Source organism: Scophthalmus maximus, chromosome 22, assembly GCF_022379125.1.
Source record: "Scophthalmus maximus strain ysfricsl-2021 chromosome 22, ASM2237912v1, whole genome shotgun sequence".
Classification (NCBI taxonomy): domain Eukaryota; kingdom Metazoa; phylum Chordata; class Actinopteri; order Pleuronectiformes; family Scophthalmidae; genus Scophthalmus; species Scophthalmus maximus.
This window is the reverse complement of record NC_061536.1, coordinates 240503-257161: the sequence shown is the minus strand read 5'-3', so window position 1 is coordinate 257161 and position 16659 is coordinate 240503. Positions and strand designations below refer to the sequence as shown.

General features: G+C 43.5%; 1 protein-coding gene across 2 annotated transcripts in view; it reads right to left on the bottom strand.

The window, feature by feature from the left end:
• Positions 1-672, bottom strand: part of col8a2 (collagen, type VIII, alpha 2) — a 63131-nt gene extending 62459 nt beyond the window's left edge. Inside the window, exon 1 of one of the 2 annotated variants that reach the window (XM_035648012.2) lies at positions 534-672. The gene's annotated coding sequence lies outside the window, so the exon portion shown is untranslated. The remainder of the gene's footprint in view (positions 1-533) is intronic. The other variant, XM_035648015.2, reaches the window with a different exon arrangement.
• Between the last annotated feature and the right edge of the window lie 15987 nt (positions 673-16659).

Sequence of the window (16659 nt, the reverse complement as noted above, 5' to 3'; positions counted from 1 at the left end):
GTAAGTTTCTGGCTGTTCTGTACCCCAGCTAATGCACTGGTGAGAAAAAGCCACACAAGTAGTACAATGAAAACACACCATACTAACAGTCAGGTGTTGGAAATATCCCTTTGCAGGAATAGTTTCTAAATACTACTCTGTCCCTAATGAAGCACAGAGTAGTAAACCAAGTGTCAGACATTGTGCACTTGGTGTTATTTTCTATATTAACACTGGTTCAAAGCTAATAATCACCCCCGACTGCAAATTAGTTTAGTTAACTTTGGGAATAATTAAAAGGCCACTACAAGAAGGCCTGAGGGTTCTAGAGAGCTCATATGTTAAAAGAAAATCTGAAAGATAAGAAGGGCCAAGACCATTAAGAGCTTTAAAAGCCAGTAAAAGGACTATAATTAGCCCATTTCTGTCTTTTCATTTGTTGCAGCTCATTGAGGACATACATACAGAGATTCATAGATTTCTTTTTTCACATTTTGCTATTAAATTTTTCGACATGTTTTTTCCAAAAGGGGTGAATGGCCTGCTACTCTTACCTTTCCATGTCTTCCTGGAACTGTGTGTGCTCCTTAACAAGCTCCAACAACTCTCCCTCAGTCTCTCTGGCTCAGTTTGGTGAATCTGCAGATGTCCCTGCCTCTGTTTCCTCCTCCTGTTTTGCCACTGCTGCACTTGGCCCTGATGCTTCCTCTTGGATATAGGTGATGAGAAACGGGGCGGCAGAGGATTGCCTCTGTCCCAGTGCCTCCTTCATGGGTTTTTCCACTTCAAGTTCCCTCACCTGACCTTTGGCAACTGAAAACCTAAAATAGAAAAAAAAGCAGGCTCCAGCTTACTTTTAGCTGACAGCTTTTGAATTTTTAGGCCAAAATGACAATTGTGTCTGTAGATTTTATTAGCTGTAGATAATAAGAATTAATAATTTAAGCTCTCAAGCTGTTACCGGGTAAACCTGTCTTCTTTGCCAGAGTATATATTTTGTCCATTGTGTATTATAATGGTGCACTTACACTTTTCATTTTGCTCAAATACTGTAAGTGGCACCATCAAATCTCTCACGCTTTGGGTTTCAAAAGGAAACAAAAGTAGCCGAGGGAAACAATGGCGCCCTTGAATTTCTCCTGCTCGTTTTGCATGTAATGATATCTAGATTAAACACAATATTATTGTTGGCCCATGCGAGCTAATCACAATTTTCTCTCAACCATGTGAATGTGAAAATACACCTTATTTCAAAACACCAGTTTTACTTAGAGCTTCCTGATGGCAGTTTTGGGGAGAGGCATAAGGAGGGGGCAAATGGTAATTACAGTGTAGAGAGGAAAGGAGGAAACCAAGTGTTGCAATGAAAATGGTCTGGATATGGGACTTCCAAAACAATGTATCTGACAAGTTAGAGTGAGATGACGAAATACCACCTTTGTATAATGCCAAAAAGAAAGTGTCGATGGACTGTGCTGAGATGGATTCATCCAGACAAAAGAATACCTAGATGACCAAAACTAGCCTGGTACAGAACAATAACAGGTGTACCTAAATGGGGCAGAGGGGTATATGTGAACTTTTGAACGTTTTCCACAGTAACTAAACAGAAGAGTTACAACCTGCGACAGACCAAACATGCTTAGAATAAAAACTGAGTAGAAGGAGTGAGTCCCCTACCTACTGGTGTTTTTACTTCTAGTTTCGTGATAAAAACAAACAAACTCTATGTTCTGAAAACATTTGAATCAGTAGTGATTCAAAATTTCCACCTCTAACCTGGCCGAGATGTGGCCAGTCTGGGAATCTGCTGTATTCATTCAGGAATTACTGAATTCAGCAGAATCACCTGCTTTTCCCAGAAAACTGCTTAATCTGAATTTTCACTCTTCCATCATAACAAACGTGTCCTCTCTATACCGCCATCAAGCAACCAACATTCTTCCCTTCATTTCTCCCCTCTCATCTACCTTTTCACCTGGGAGTTCACAGGAACGTGGGGTAATCTGTCTAGACCAGTGTGCTGGGCTATGTATGGGCTCAGGTTAAGGCTGGCCTAATAACCTTTCGGATCAGTATGGAGAACAGAAAAGGCTATACCTTTTATCCAAAACCAAAGTCAACAAGGCAGGATTCCTGTAAAGCATTGCAGACATTCTTGAAATCAGAAAGGAGGGGTCAAAAGAAAGAGCAATTGACCCATCTCTCCCAAATTTATGAGGAGAAGAAAGTGAAGGAGAGAGGAGGACGTGGAAATAAAACTTGCATGTGTGTTGTACGAAGCCCAAATGTTCCCAGGAACTGTACAATCTGCTTTGCTTACGTCTCTCTTTTTAAAAATGTCTTGCTATATACAAAAAACAACCAAAAATATGGTTTCTAACATCAACTACCTCACCACCCTCACCCCCTCTTTCCTTTCCCTTTGTTATTCAACGTCACCTCTCTCCTTGCTGTGCTGCTTGGCCAGTGACCCGGGGTAATTAATAACTCCCTTAACTAGGTGCTGTTTGCACAGATGGACCTCCTCCTTTAGAACTGGCCAACCTTTTTTCAGATGCTATTTCCTGCCTCCTGTTAGCCAGACCTATCACATGCTGTGTAAACACGACGCTCTCTGAACATGCCAAGCACAGCAGCGATCCTGCAAAAGCTTGAATTTTGAATCAGTTAGCCAGTAGTGTTGCCCACGTAGGAATTGCGCCTTTAAAATGTATATTTATGTGTCTCATACCATCTTTAGTTGAAGAGTATGTGCTCTCTGGGTCAGAATAACAACTGCGACCACATTTTACAAGAAAAAATAAGAGTCCTTTAAAGAAAAACAACAGAAAGATGAGGGTATGTGTTTGAGAGAAAGTTGAGAGGGATGGCAGTTGGAGGAGAGGATTGGAGACATTTTGGCCAGGGATGTCAGAGGAATCAGTGAATAACTTGGCTTGTTTCTTTGTGGTGAGAACAGCATGGGCTGGAGGCTGGGGCCAGAGACCACAATGTCTAGCCTGGAAGGTTCTCTCATTAGAGAGATTGGAGCACACAACCTCCTGGGAACCGCAGCGCCAGAGTGCAACACTCATCAGAGCTCTGGGAAAGCTCACTCTTAAAGACCATCTCAGGTATAAAATTATGAGTATGGGAGAGTTTTTGTCACTCTCGTCTTTTGTCTCTTTGCATGTGTATGTGCATGTGTGTGGAGTTTGTGGTGATGCCTGGAATATTCATGCAAATATCCCACCCCTCAGATGAGTGTGTCTGAGAATATGCAACAAGACATGAGAGGAGTCTCTGTATTGTCTCCAAAGCCAGAAAAGTCGCCTTTGAAGGAGTGCAAAAGCATGCCAGTTTTTTTTGTTAAAACACTAATTTAATGGCTTTCAGGGAGCTGACCTTTGCTGGTTGGCAGGAGAAATGACAAAATACAGGGAAGGAGCAAGATAGGGAGGAGAAGAAGAAGGGCAAAGGGTGCAAGTATTCCAGTACGGGGTCCTCAGCGCACAGATCATTGAACCCTCTGCGGCAAGGCCTCGGAGGCGGTCTTTAATGTTCCCCCTGAAATGAGGAGAACAATATCTGAACCTGTGTACTCAGCCGGAAACCATAAACAGTTAGGAGTCTTAACAAGTGACATGCACATGTAAATGTAACTATCAAAAAGTCATAGGGATACAAATGTGGAATAGTGTTCTCTCCCAGATTACCCTTGGCATATGGATGCAAGAGCAGGCTGTTAAATTCATGTACATTTGACTTCACAGAATCTCATTTAACCTTTTTTTTTTTTACATGGATGTCCATTTGCATTAGGGGAAATACAAATACATCTAAATTGCCTGTAGGTGTGAATGTGAGTATGAATGGTTGTTTGTCTCTGCATGTTGGCCCTGCGATACACGAGCGACTTGTCCAGGGTGTACCCCTCATCTCACCCAATGTCCGCCGGGATTGGCTCTGTTGTGCACGAGCACCATGGGTATAGGACAACTTTGGCCTACATGTTATCTCAGAAGCCTGACCGCATGGTCTTCTGAAGAAAGGGAACGCCAAGACCCCTGGACCCCCACGGCGACCTGCGGAGACCCCGCATCTCACACCTGAGGGCGTGGTTTGGACATAGCCCAACTCGCATCCCTTATTGGCAGAGACCCGCACGGCACCGCGAGGGGTCGCACGACGTCACAGACTCTATAAAACATTGCGATGCCCACCGATCATCGCTCTCCAGGAAAGAAACACACTTTGATCAGGTGGGTTCCTCTGACCTACAAAGGAGGCAACCACTTCTAAATCTAGACTTCATCCACCGCGACGATCACTCTAGAACCCAGAAGAAGTGACCGTGCACGCAGCTGAACCAGGCCCCAGGATTCCCGACTTCGCCGGACGAATCGGAATCCGCTTTTCTTTTTTTCCTTTTCTTTGTGCACGTTTGGAAACGCACACCGCGCTGGTACCGAGACAAGAGCCGCCGAGACGGAACACTCTGTCTATTGATCCCTGCAGAAGGAAAGATCTGAACCCACAGTCTTTCAACCGAGTCGACCGCCGGTCCGATCCGGACCCCGGAGGACCGCGCACCCCCCCACCAGTAGCTAGGAAGCGCCGCGGCTCCCGCCTCGCGCATCCCAGGATGGACCACACACGCTTGTTCCCCCGCAAGGAGTACCGTAAGAGGCTTTAGCTCTGGGCAGAACGTAGATTATTTGTGTGTTTCAGTAAGTTAACTTACTGTGTATTGTTGTGAAGTTTGTACCGGACCTCCGTGTCCCGTTTATTGCCGCTATAATAACCGCGTTATTATCAGTGTTGCTTGACTGTGATTTGTGTCCGACCACGTCGGACTATTGTGTGTTGCTCTGCCATCGTGTCTGAACTCAGCACGCTGTCATCCGTTTAAAGACCAGAGACGCGCCGGCTCACCAGCTGAGCCGCTGCGCCCCTGCGTCCCAGACCAGGTGCTGGACCTCAGTCATCATCGCATGAGCCTTACTGCTGCTTTGATCGCTTTCCCTTTGCTTTCCTACTAACAAACATTTACACACACTCGTGGGTGCTGGAGAGATTCTGGTCCGAAGTTAACTTCGTCCCGATCTCTCCTTTGTTAGAGTCACATGTTTAAAGGTAGCCGCCGTTTAACTTGAGGTCTCACGCCCCACCTTTCTCTGGCGCCACGTGACTTCACAGGTCACGTCCGCCATCTTGTTCCTCCTCCCCCTTTACCGGGCACACGCCTGTGCACACACACGCACACACACACACACCCACACGCTCGGACACACGCTCGCGCACACACACACACACACACTTGCTTGTTGTTGTCTTTTCATATGATGAGCATATGATATATGATTGGTAGCTTGGCTTATAATAGACATTTATTGATAAAAAGTAGTATTGATTGTAAATTGATATTGCTAAAGTTAATAAATGCTGTTATACTTTAAAGAGAAGTTGTTTTGTGTTATTTGCATGTACATTGTGATAGTAGCTTGTTGACAGAGTCAGTGCTCGAATTCACACCTTCAGTTCACTCCATAAATGTTCATATCTACCAGATATGGACATTTTGAGTGAACACCTTAAATTCTTGAGACTGAATTAACGATTAGGTTATTGGTCCCGGTTTCTGGGTGGTGCCCCGTTGCTATTAACATTGATTAATAAGCTCTATTGATTTTCATAATTCATAATTATCTTTGATAATTATAAATTATTGCTAATAACCAAATTAGCCCAAACCGATGCACAACAGCTCTGCACAAAAAATGTAGGCAAATTCGACTATGATACAGTAAGGTTCGTATTATATGATGAAGTAAAAGTTATAGTATAGTTAGCTTAATTTCAGTTTACTTCTTACTCAAAATACTGTTGTAAATATAGAATAAAGCAATATCCATGATGTCGGTATCTTGCCTTCTACACAGTGCATCCTGGGATGGGTTGCCTGACTGTGAAGAGGCTAGGCCACAATAGTTTTTCGGGGATTCTTAGCACAAAATTGTCACCAGCTCTTTTTGATTTCCTCAGCCTTGGGGAATTCAAAGCATGGACACTGCCATGCGGTGACCTCTTTTTTTTTGCGCATCCAGGTTAGACATTTTCATGGTGTGCTAAGCTTTTGAGGTTGCTGGAAACACAAGCTTAGTTTGAGTGCTGTGAGACAAGTAACTATTTGACCTCAAACTAAATAGGACAGAGATTGTTAAAATCAAATTCATACTTCTGCATGAATTGAAAAAGCTAGAATTTATAGATTGGTGCACCTTGACAATTTAACAGAAAACCTTGCTGTTTTGACCTCTATAATACATTAAACGTTTTTTTTACAGCCACTAAAATGTGCATAAAGCACCATATACAATAAGTACGCACTAAAAGGCCCCAGTGGAATACTCTTATGAAAGCTGCAGGTGTTTCAGTAGTGGATCCAGTCCTTAGCAAAACCAGCAGACAGCTATTCATCTGGGGCTCTTGAAGCAGGTTCACTCTTTATTTGGACTAAGTTTTTGTGGCTTATTGTGTTTTCGGGCATGTGGACAGCTGCTTGTAATTTAGTAAAAGTATAAAAATGCTAGACTCGGGACCTTGGTACAACAGGTGAACAAGACAATAATTTGTTGTTACAGCGACCTCAAAGCCATGACTCAGCACTCCTACTCTTACATAGATTCTACAGGAGTTTAAACAAAACTCACCCTGATGAAACTGTCAAATTCAGAATGCGTTTAACAGGCAAACCTGTCCATGTAATTAAGAGCAAACACAAGCATATTCTGCAGAATATCACTTATGACTCAAACCACTTAATGTCACCAGTTTTCAGAATAACACCCTGGCAAAGTTCACAGTAGCTACCCTCATCATTTTATCCAACGTCAAGCCTCATAGGTTAGGAGCTTGTTCTTTCCCAAGATAACCAGCCGAAACCTGTTTAACATTTACCTCATGGCTTCTGAGTCAGAAGGCCTCCTGTATGCAAAACCTGGTGATTCATTTCCCCCCCTGCATCCTAACGGTGTTGATTGTATTCTCCTTGCTGGGACACATATTTGACAGTTTGACATTAATACTTCACAGCCAAGAGACCTTTCGAAAAAAGAACATGTCCTCCTCGGCAAATTACCAGGACAAAAGTAGGATTCCGATAAATTTGGTTGCGCTGGCAGTTCACAAAAAATATTTATTAAAGAAACACACACAGCATCTGGCAGAAAAAAATTCAAGAAGATAATCTAGCAGGGAGTAATATGGCCAGTCATGATTCATTTTACGACAATTTTTTAAAACATTTTTAGTAATGCACCCTCGTGCAAATTGTGTGTGCTGACCACACTGATTGGCACAAGTACAGAATGTCTGGGTGGACCGATGCTTGGGCCTGGTGTCACATGTCGCTTGCTTTGTTGCTTTATTGCAGGAGTGGAGAGATGCATGAGGTTTGTTCAGTCCTGTGTTAAGAAAATGCAAGGGGCTGCATTGATGGGAGTGTGTTGTTGTAGATAACGCTGAGACATGAAACACAACCTAGAAAATCTGTGTCCAACAGATCCATGTTAGCTGCTGTCAGTAGGATTTGCAAAAATAACTTTTTTCATATTTGCTATAAATGTCGCTATATCCTGGTAGTAATATGTGAGACAGATCATCTGTGACAGAATCTAGGTCACTTAGCTCCCCATACTGCCTTAAATGGCATTTGCAAGAGTCCATCGCACGCGAAGAAAAATCTCAAATCACAGCCAGGGGGCGTCTCTCTGCTCTGTCAATCATCCGGTTACAAGCTCGCAGCGCTGCTCAGTCCCTGTGCACACTCATTCACTCGTCTTAGCAACGAGGAGCTAGCAGCAGAAGCGGAGTTAGTTTGAAAACACCGTGGCAAGCATTGAAAAAAACTTCCCACCTCCTTTGCCAGAAACTGCACATACGACAAAGACCACGAGCAAAAACAAGCTAAAAAGAAGGAAGCAGATCGAGCAGATGTAAACATGACAGACAGACATGTCCACAGATGACAGAGCAGGGAGACCAAAAGGATTCACAAACGATGCGTTCTGCTTTACCGATAATTATCGCTGTTTCATTTATCGTTTATTTTCCATGTTATTGTAGCACTCTGTGACGTATGCTACTGTGCTGATGTAATCACACTGCTAGTTGCTAGGTCCACAGTGCTATGGCTAGGTCCTCGGGTGTCAGGCCAACATGCCGACCTCTTCCCCATCTCCCACGGCCCTTGCCTGGTGCGCCTCATAGGCGACTCCCTCTTCTCCTCGCTCGTCTACTCATTGAAGCAGCCATGTTTACATCCTAGTCGGAGTCCAGTGTACCAGTCACAAAGCTCTAATAATGTTATGAAATATAGATAAAAAGTGTCAGTCATCCTGCAAAACACCAAATGATGTATGTGAAGATAAAGCTGTTAATTTACAGGCCTACCATGTAACACTCTGTAGTAGCTAATGTGCTAGCTAACGCTAGGTACGTAAACAGGCTAATATAAACTGATTTACGGTAGCCTACATTCAAAAACACTGACAATGTTGTTTTCACAAAAAGTCACAAGTAATGATGTGAGGCAATGGTAACTAAAAAACGTGATATAGTCTATCAATGTCAACAGTAGTCCGTGTTAGCTTCTTACCGGTGGGAACGTGATGTGACATACCTTGCCTGGCTTCTGTTGCCATGGTAGCCGGCATGTTGGGCTGGGAGGAGCTGTGGAAGCAAAACCGAGGTGCAGCAGAGGGGGAGGGAGCAGGAGTAGTTGGATTTTTAATTCTGAGACTGTGTCCACACTTCTTTTAATTCTACCGACAGCAGCTTTGTAGGCTTACTAGAGGCCAAAACACTGCGTACCAGTTAATAACATTTAGAGGAAAAACCTTATAGCTTACCAAGAAACCAATTATTTAATCTGGTAATCATTAGAAATACAGCGTCACATTCTAGAGCAGGAATGCTGACTTGCATGTATTTAATCAGGTAACGCAGTGACCTGCTGACTAATAATGCATTGCCAGTCTTCTGCATTGACATACATTCAAGGAAGTTGGATTACTATGGCAAAAGATGAGAAGAGCTGTTGTGATTTTGCCCAAGTTATTACTAGGCTGTAACACACCCATTGGCAATGCCTTCTTCATAACCCCATAGGTGTTTCTATTTAAGTGCCCATACAAAAAATCTGTAAAATACACCACATATGCAGCCACTTATTTGTGTACATATAATCACAATTTTTCTACCATGTGATAATATACTAATATACTAATAATATGCAGTGTTTTTGACACTGCATGAATCAGTGACAGAGGCTTTGCTCCAGTTTGCACTTGCAAAACACCGTACGCAAGCAAGTGTGTAAGAGATTCCCCTGACCATGCATACACCTTACAGAGAGTACATCCAGATAAATCATGACCTCTGATTTCCAAGCCAGAAATTCCAGACTGCCAGGGCCACACCATTCAGATCTGCGAAATACGGAAACGGCAGCTCCACGCACCAAGAATGCAAAGAATGCCATTAGACTCCATTTGTTGTCTGTGGAGGTGACAAGGAGAGGGAAGGTGGGTGGGGGGTTCTGATTTTTGAACAATTGAAATAATCCACTTTTAACCACAGCCACATAGTGCTTGGGGAAGACCACAAACAAAGACTGAGAGCATATATTAGAGCTCAGATACATGCAAAAGCACACAACTGAATGAATGAATCACAAACAAAGATGCTGTCATGAATCAAAACAAGAAATGTTTCCATGATGTCCCCGCTCACGTTTATGCTGCATCAGAACTGATTCCTCTCAAGCAGCTTCAGTCTTATCATGCCATCTTTATACAGCTCATTAGAGGCATTGGTGTACTGTTACATGAGGAAAGACAAAGTGGGTGGAAATGAAGAATTGTGCTGTATAACAGCTGGAGAAGTGGGTTCTCTCCGGGTTCTCCGGCTTCCTCCCACACTCCAAAGACATGCAGAATGGGGTTAGGTTCATTGGAGACTCTAAATTGACCGTAGGTGTGAATGTGAGAGTGAATGATTGTCCGTATCTGTATGTGGCCCTGCGATAGGCTGGCGACCTGTCCAGGATGAACCCCGCCTCTCACCCAATGTTAGCTGGGATTGGCTCCAGCGACCCCCCGCGACCCTTAAATGGATAAAGCGGTAGACGATGAATGAATGAATGAACAGCTGGAGAAACAGCCAGCAGCTGTAGCTTCAACTGTTACCTTCATACCATATTCATGTCTTCTGTGTACGCATAATTTCCAAGCGGTGCTACAGGTGTTTCATGGGTCCTCATGAGGTAAAATCACAAAGAAGATGCCAAGTGTTCCTGTCGAATATGTGCTGAAAACGTGGCTGGTGGGTTTGACTTTATTTGGATGCGGCTATCAAAGCTGCACATGCTGCAGCATTTCACACTTAAGTGGCAAGAGTTTTCCTTTTGTGTGATTTATGCATCAGTTCTGATTAGCACTAAAATGAACAAAAGCCAAACGTGTCCAAATATTTGCTCTTTGTTTTCTGAAAGGGAGTTTGTGCCTATGTGTGTGTGCGTGTGCATGCGGAAATATTAAATGAGGCACCGCAGGCCGAGTCACACAACTGGAATTTGCACGGAGAGGAGCTAAAAGTATAATGTAATGTCCCTGATCAAAAGCCACCAACTCGACACCATTGTTTCTTTGCACTGGGGCCCTTTTTCTTCTGCTTCCATCTCTTCAAGAAAGAAAAACTGTTTGAAGGGTAATTTAAAAGGTAGCAGGTACAGTCTAAGTGCCAGGCACATTATTTAAGTGATATTATTGGTGAGTTCCCTTTTTCAGAAGAAAATAAGTCATATGTGCAACTTATGAGAAAGATCTTGTCATGACCACACAGCAAGCGACTTAAATTTGACAAAATGCAAAAATTTCGAACAGCAGCTTTGTTGATCCTTCCACAGCCAAGTCCAAATAAAGGAAAATAGGATACTTATCATACCCCATCCTTTACTCTTTCCATACATGTTGTTCATTAAAAAACGGGAACAACAACAAAAAAATCCAAAGTACACTCCCAATCCTATTCTTATTTAAAAGCTTGTCAGGATGCTGCATAAGGCCAAATCTGAATGAAAACATTCACCATCACAATGTATCACTGCCTCAGAACACAAGAAGGAGCTGGAAGATCATCAAACTGCAGCTCTTGGGAAAGCAAGAGAAAACATGTCAAAATTAACTGACACATATCACAAGAGCAACACAGATAAAAAGATGAATGTCTGGGAGATAAGAGAAAGTTTGGATTGGCTGATGACCCTGGGAATACAATTTTGAATAAGGCTGATTATCTTTAACTGAACTCCTGACTACCTCTGTTACTCAAGTGTAATTTTTGTTTTTTAATCAAGGTTTATTTTCATTTTCAAATACATCGAACAAAAGACAGTACAACTTATAAAGGGTTAAACTAAGAGAAAAAAGAACAAATTAAATAAATAAATAAGAATAAAAGAAAAGAATACATGAATTCAAAATGATGGGGAAAAAAGACATTTAAAACAGCACAAAAAGGAAAAGGAAAATTGTTGTCAGTTTTTTTGTCAATCCATTTCAGTTTATCAACTAGGCATCTAACCCCTCTACAAAGTCCAGAAATGGCTTCCAAGTCAAGGAAAATGACACAGATCCTCTCATGGTGTCAATCACTCACTGAGTCAATTTTGGGCAGGACCAGAACATGTGAAAAAGGTCGGCAGCATCTGGTTTACATCCATCACATTTTGAATCTAGCTCTGGATAAACTTCGACAATCTCTTTGGAATAGTGTAGGTGCTGGACCACTTTAAACTGGATAACACAAGGCCTTGCGCACACTGAAGAGGAATGAATGCTTCAGACTACCTGATCCCAACATTTCCTCCGAGATAGACAAAGCCATTTCAATCAGGAGAGACAAGGGAATAACGAAATTATATTTATTACAGGTTTAACAGAATATGTGATGATAAAATATTGATAGAGTCTTTGGCGCTTAGACTCCAAGGGGAGATATGTAGCAGAGGGCATCCGTCCTGGAGGCACCGAAGTAGATCCCCCACATGGTTGATGACTTGAAGATTCCCCTGAGTCTGCACAGACTGGGCGGTGATGGGGAGGTGGAGGATATGCAGAACAGCAGCATGAGAGGACTAAGGCAGGGAGAGAATTATATTTAAACAGACAGCAGAAAGATGATAGGCTAACAAGTGTTGCAATGCTATTGGATGGAAGGGACCAGCTGACGGCTGATCGCAGCAATGACGAAACTGATGTGCGCATGCGTGAGTGTATGACAGCCAGAATGAATGAGAATTAAATTACAGCATGAGACTAGTCTTCCTGTCTGAATTTACAATACATCTATATATCACTCTCACATCTATTTTTAAAGGGGTCGAGTGGTGCCTTTCCAACCGGATTAATTATATTATAAAATTTGCTAATGTATCCCTTACTAACTGGGTTAAAGTCTAGAATATGGTCCAAGTGGGTTTTTGGGGGAGGAGCCAGAAAGTGGCTGAAATTAGAGCGTGTAAAATCTTGCATCTGAAGATATCTTAAGAATTGAGTTTGAGGTAAATTAAATTAGTTGGAGAGCTGATTAAAATAAGCAAAAGTATCATCAATAAGTCCTCCAAAGGAACTATCCCCCTGAGTGTAACGGTTCTGGACAAAACAAAAACTCAGATGCAGAGGCAAAATGTTCAAATAAAAAAATCTGGCATGAAAACAAGGTAGAAGGAAACAGCACAAATCCTAAATAAACAAAAACTTGGTCCGAAATCATATGAGCGATAACTAGAACTACACTGAACAAAATTATAAAGGCAACACTTTTGTTTTTGCCCCCATTTTTTATGAGCTGAACTCAAAGATCTAAGACTTTTTCTACATGCACTAAAGGCTTATTTCTCTGAAATATTGTTCACAAATCTGTCTTAATCTGTGTTAGTGAGCACTTCTCTTTTGCCGAGATAATCCATCCACCTTACAGGTGTGGCATATCAAGATGCTGATTAGACAGCATGATTATTGCACAGGTGTGCCTTAGGCTGGCCACAATAAAAGGTCACTCTAAAATGTTCGGTTTTGTCACACAGCAGAAGATGCCACAGATGTCGCAAGTTTTGAGGGAGTGTGTAATTGGCATGCTGACTGCAGGAATGTCCACCAGAGCTGTCGCCCGTGAATTGAATGTTCATTTCTCTACCATAAGCCATCTCCAAAGGCATTTCAGAGAATTTCAACCGCAGTACATCCAACCGGCCTCACAATCGCAGACCACGTGTAACCACACCAGCCCAGGACCTCCGTATCCAGCATCTTCACCTCCAAGATCGTCTGTGACCAGCCATCCGGACAGCTGCTGCAACAATTAGTTTGCATTACCAAAGAATTTCTGCACAAACTGTCAGAAACCATCTCAGGGAAGCTCATCTGCATGCTTGTCGTCCTCATTGGGGTCTTGGCCTGAGTGCAGTTCGTCGTCGTAACCGCCTTGAGTGGGCAAATGCTCACATTCGATGGCGTCTGGCACTTTGGAGAGGTGTTCTCTTCACGGATGAATCCCGGTTTTCACTGTACAGGGCAGATGGCAGAGAGTGTGTATGGCGTCATGTGGGTGAGCGGTTTGCTGATGTCAACGTTGTGGATCGAGTGGCCCATGGTGGTGGTGGGGTTATGGTATGGGCAGGCGTATGTTATGGACAACAAACACAGGTTCATTTTATTGATGTCATTTTGAATGCACAGAGATACCGTGACGAGATCCTGAAGCCCATTGTTGTGCCATTCATCCACGACCATCACCTCATGTTGCCGCATGATAATACACAGCCCCATGTTGCAAGGATCTGTACACAATTCCTGGAAGCTGAAAACATCCCAGCTCTTGCATGGCCAGCATACTCACCGGACATGTCACCCATTGAGCATGTTTGGGATGCTCTGGATCGGCATATACGACAACGTGTTCCAGGTCCTGCCAATATCCAGCAACTTCGCACAGCCATTGAAGAGAAGTGGACCAACATTCCACAGGCCACAATCAACAACCTGATCAACTCTATGCAAAGGAGATGTGTTGCACTGAGTGAGGCAAATGGTGGTCACACCAGATACTGACTGGTTTTCGGACCCCCCCCCGGGACCCCACCAATACAGTAAAAGTGCACATTTTAGAGTGGCCTTTCATTGTGGCCAGCCTAAGGCACACCTGTGCAATAATCATGCTGTCTAATCAGCATCTTGATATGCCACACCTGTGAGGTGGATGGATTATCTCGGCAAAGGAGAAGTCCTCACTAACACAGATTTAGACAGATTTGTGAACAATATTTGAGAGAAATAAGCCTTTTGTGTACATAGAAAAAGTCTTAGATCTTTCAGTTCAGCTCATGAAAAATGGGGGCAAAAACAAAAGTGTTGCGTTTATAATTTTTTTCAGTATTTATTGGCTGGAAAGCAATGATCACGAGGTAAACAAAGACAATTTGGCAAGGGAGCTGGGAAACCAGGGGAGACTTAAGTAGGGGAAGGCTTGATGGCACACTCAGGGGCAGGTGGGTAATCGGAGGCAGGTGTGGATGATCAAGGGAGAGGATGACAAGGGCATGTAACGGGGGGGAGAGATTGAACCCACGGGAATACACCACGGGGAGAGTTGGTAATGTCCTTTATTGCAGCAGACCAGCAGGTTGGCAGAGAAAACAGGCTAAAAGCAGCTTGTAGCGTATACCAGGCAGAAGATCAGGCAGACCAGGAGCAGGAGCAGTCCAGACGACCGTGGAGTAACACAGCTTACAGTCTATAAGAGGAGGCAACCCACAGCATTGATGGCTGGAAACTCACGACGAAGAGCAGGTACAGGGAGAAGCCAGGCCGCCGAGGAGACAGGCAGACAGTGCTCCAGAAACACACTGACAAGCTCGTAGTCGGGGGCAGAAGGCAGAGGTGTTTACCGCGGCAGAGACGAGGCAGGGAAGTCGTGGTGAAGCAGGGTCGGGAAATCAGTCCAAACGCTGGATCGTCTGTCATCGATGCAAAGAACAATCTGGCACTGAGTCTGTGAACTGGAGAGGCTTATATACTGGGTTTGATTGTGGATGAGATGCAGCTGAGAGACCATGTGAGGGGAATGAACTAATGAGGTGGATGTGGCTGGCTGGCAGATAGGAGCAGAGGTGGGGTGAGTGGAAATTTACTGGAGCCAGTATGGAGGTGAGCAGACTTTGACAGGGTTGGAACTGAAATGAAAAGACAAGTTAATACTACAAAATAAAACAGGATACACAACAGTTAATGATCAACGGGATGTTACATTGAGTCTCCAAGTCTCAAACGTTCCATCAGTGATGGAGGGAGGCAAAGACGGATTTTTTGCAACAGTGGTACCTATTGGAAGATCTTTAAATTCAAAAGCCTTTCTAAATTGTTTCCAAATTTTAACAGATCTGGATATGATTGGATTGGTAGTAAATTTTGATATAGAGTGGACCCAAGTAAGAGCTGAGCAAAGGATGGAATGTATAGAAGTGTGAGAGACAGATGATGCCTCTAGGGCCAGCCAAGATGGAGTTTCTGTGTCTGCCAGGCGGACAGCGACCGTAAATTACAGGACCAATAATATTGCTGGATATTTGGTAGGGCCAATCCACCATCTTCACAGGGTTCCTGAAGTATAGCTTCACGTATCCAAGGCGGTTTACCATTCCAAATGAATGATGAAATAGGTTGGTCTAGCGAAGATGTAATGTAAACTGGTATGGACTGAAATAAGTATAAATTTAGGCAGGATGGTCAACTTAACCACATTTATACGGCCCGCAAGAGATAAAGGTAGCCCAGGCCAGCGTTCCAGATCTAATTTGGTGCGATCCAGAAGAGATTGGAAATGACATTTAAAGTGATCAGCGTATTGGCGTATTACAACAACGCCCAGATAGGTAAGCTTTTTTGGTGACACCCCTGAATGAGAGAGAGTCAAGTGGACATTAGTCTGCTGCAGCATTAAAGGGCCCATATTATGCCCCCTTTTACACAAGTTACATTGGTTTTCAGGTTTGTGCACTACATGTCTTTGCCATTCCATGTCAAAACACCTCAAGGATCAAGCCACACAGCACCCTCCTCTTTCTGTATAAACAGCCCTGTGAGACTATAGTCGATTCCAGCGCTTTCCTGCTCACTCCTCGCCCCCCTCCCTTCGTGTTCCGCAAAGCTCCGCCTTGCTCCTCAAGGGCAGCCCTGCCTAGTTCCTCTGTGTAGCTCGAAGGATGATGAAATAGGGTCATTTGTTTCGAATGAGTCCGTTGGAAGGAGTACAATAGTGAGATTGGCAGATACGATGTACAATCAAGGGGATCTTACCCTTCTTGCGTAATACGGAGATTGAGGTTTCACATAGTGACGGAGGAAGAGAGTGGGCTTTAATGAATCGCTGAACAACAACAACAGGAGGTTTGAAAAAGCCCAATAAAACTTGGCTGGAAAGCCATCGGGCCCCGGTGACTTCCCTGTCTGCATGGATCTAATAGCATTCATTATTTAAATTTCAGAAATTGGCTCTTCGAGTCTGTCTCTAACATTCACATTGATGGAACGGATTTCTGATCTCCGAGGGAGTCAGAAGCATAAAGTTTTGTATAGA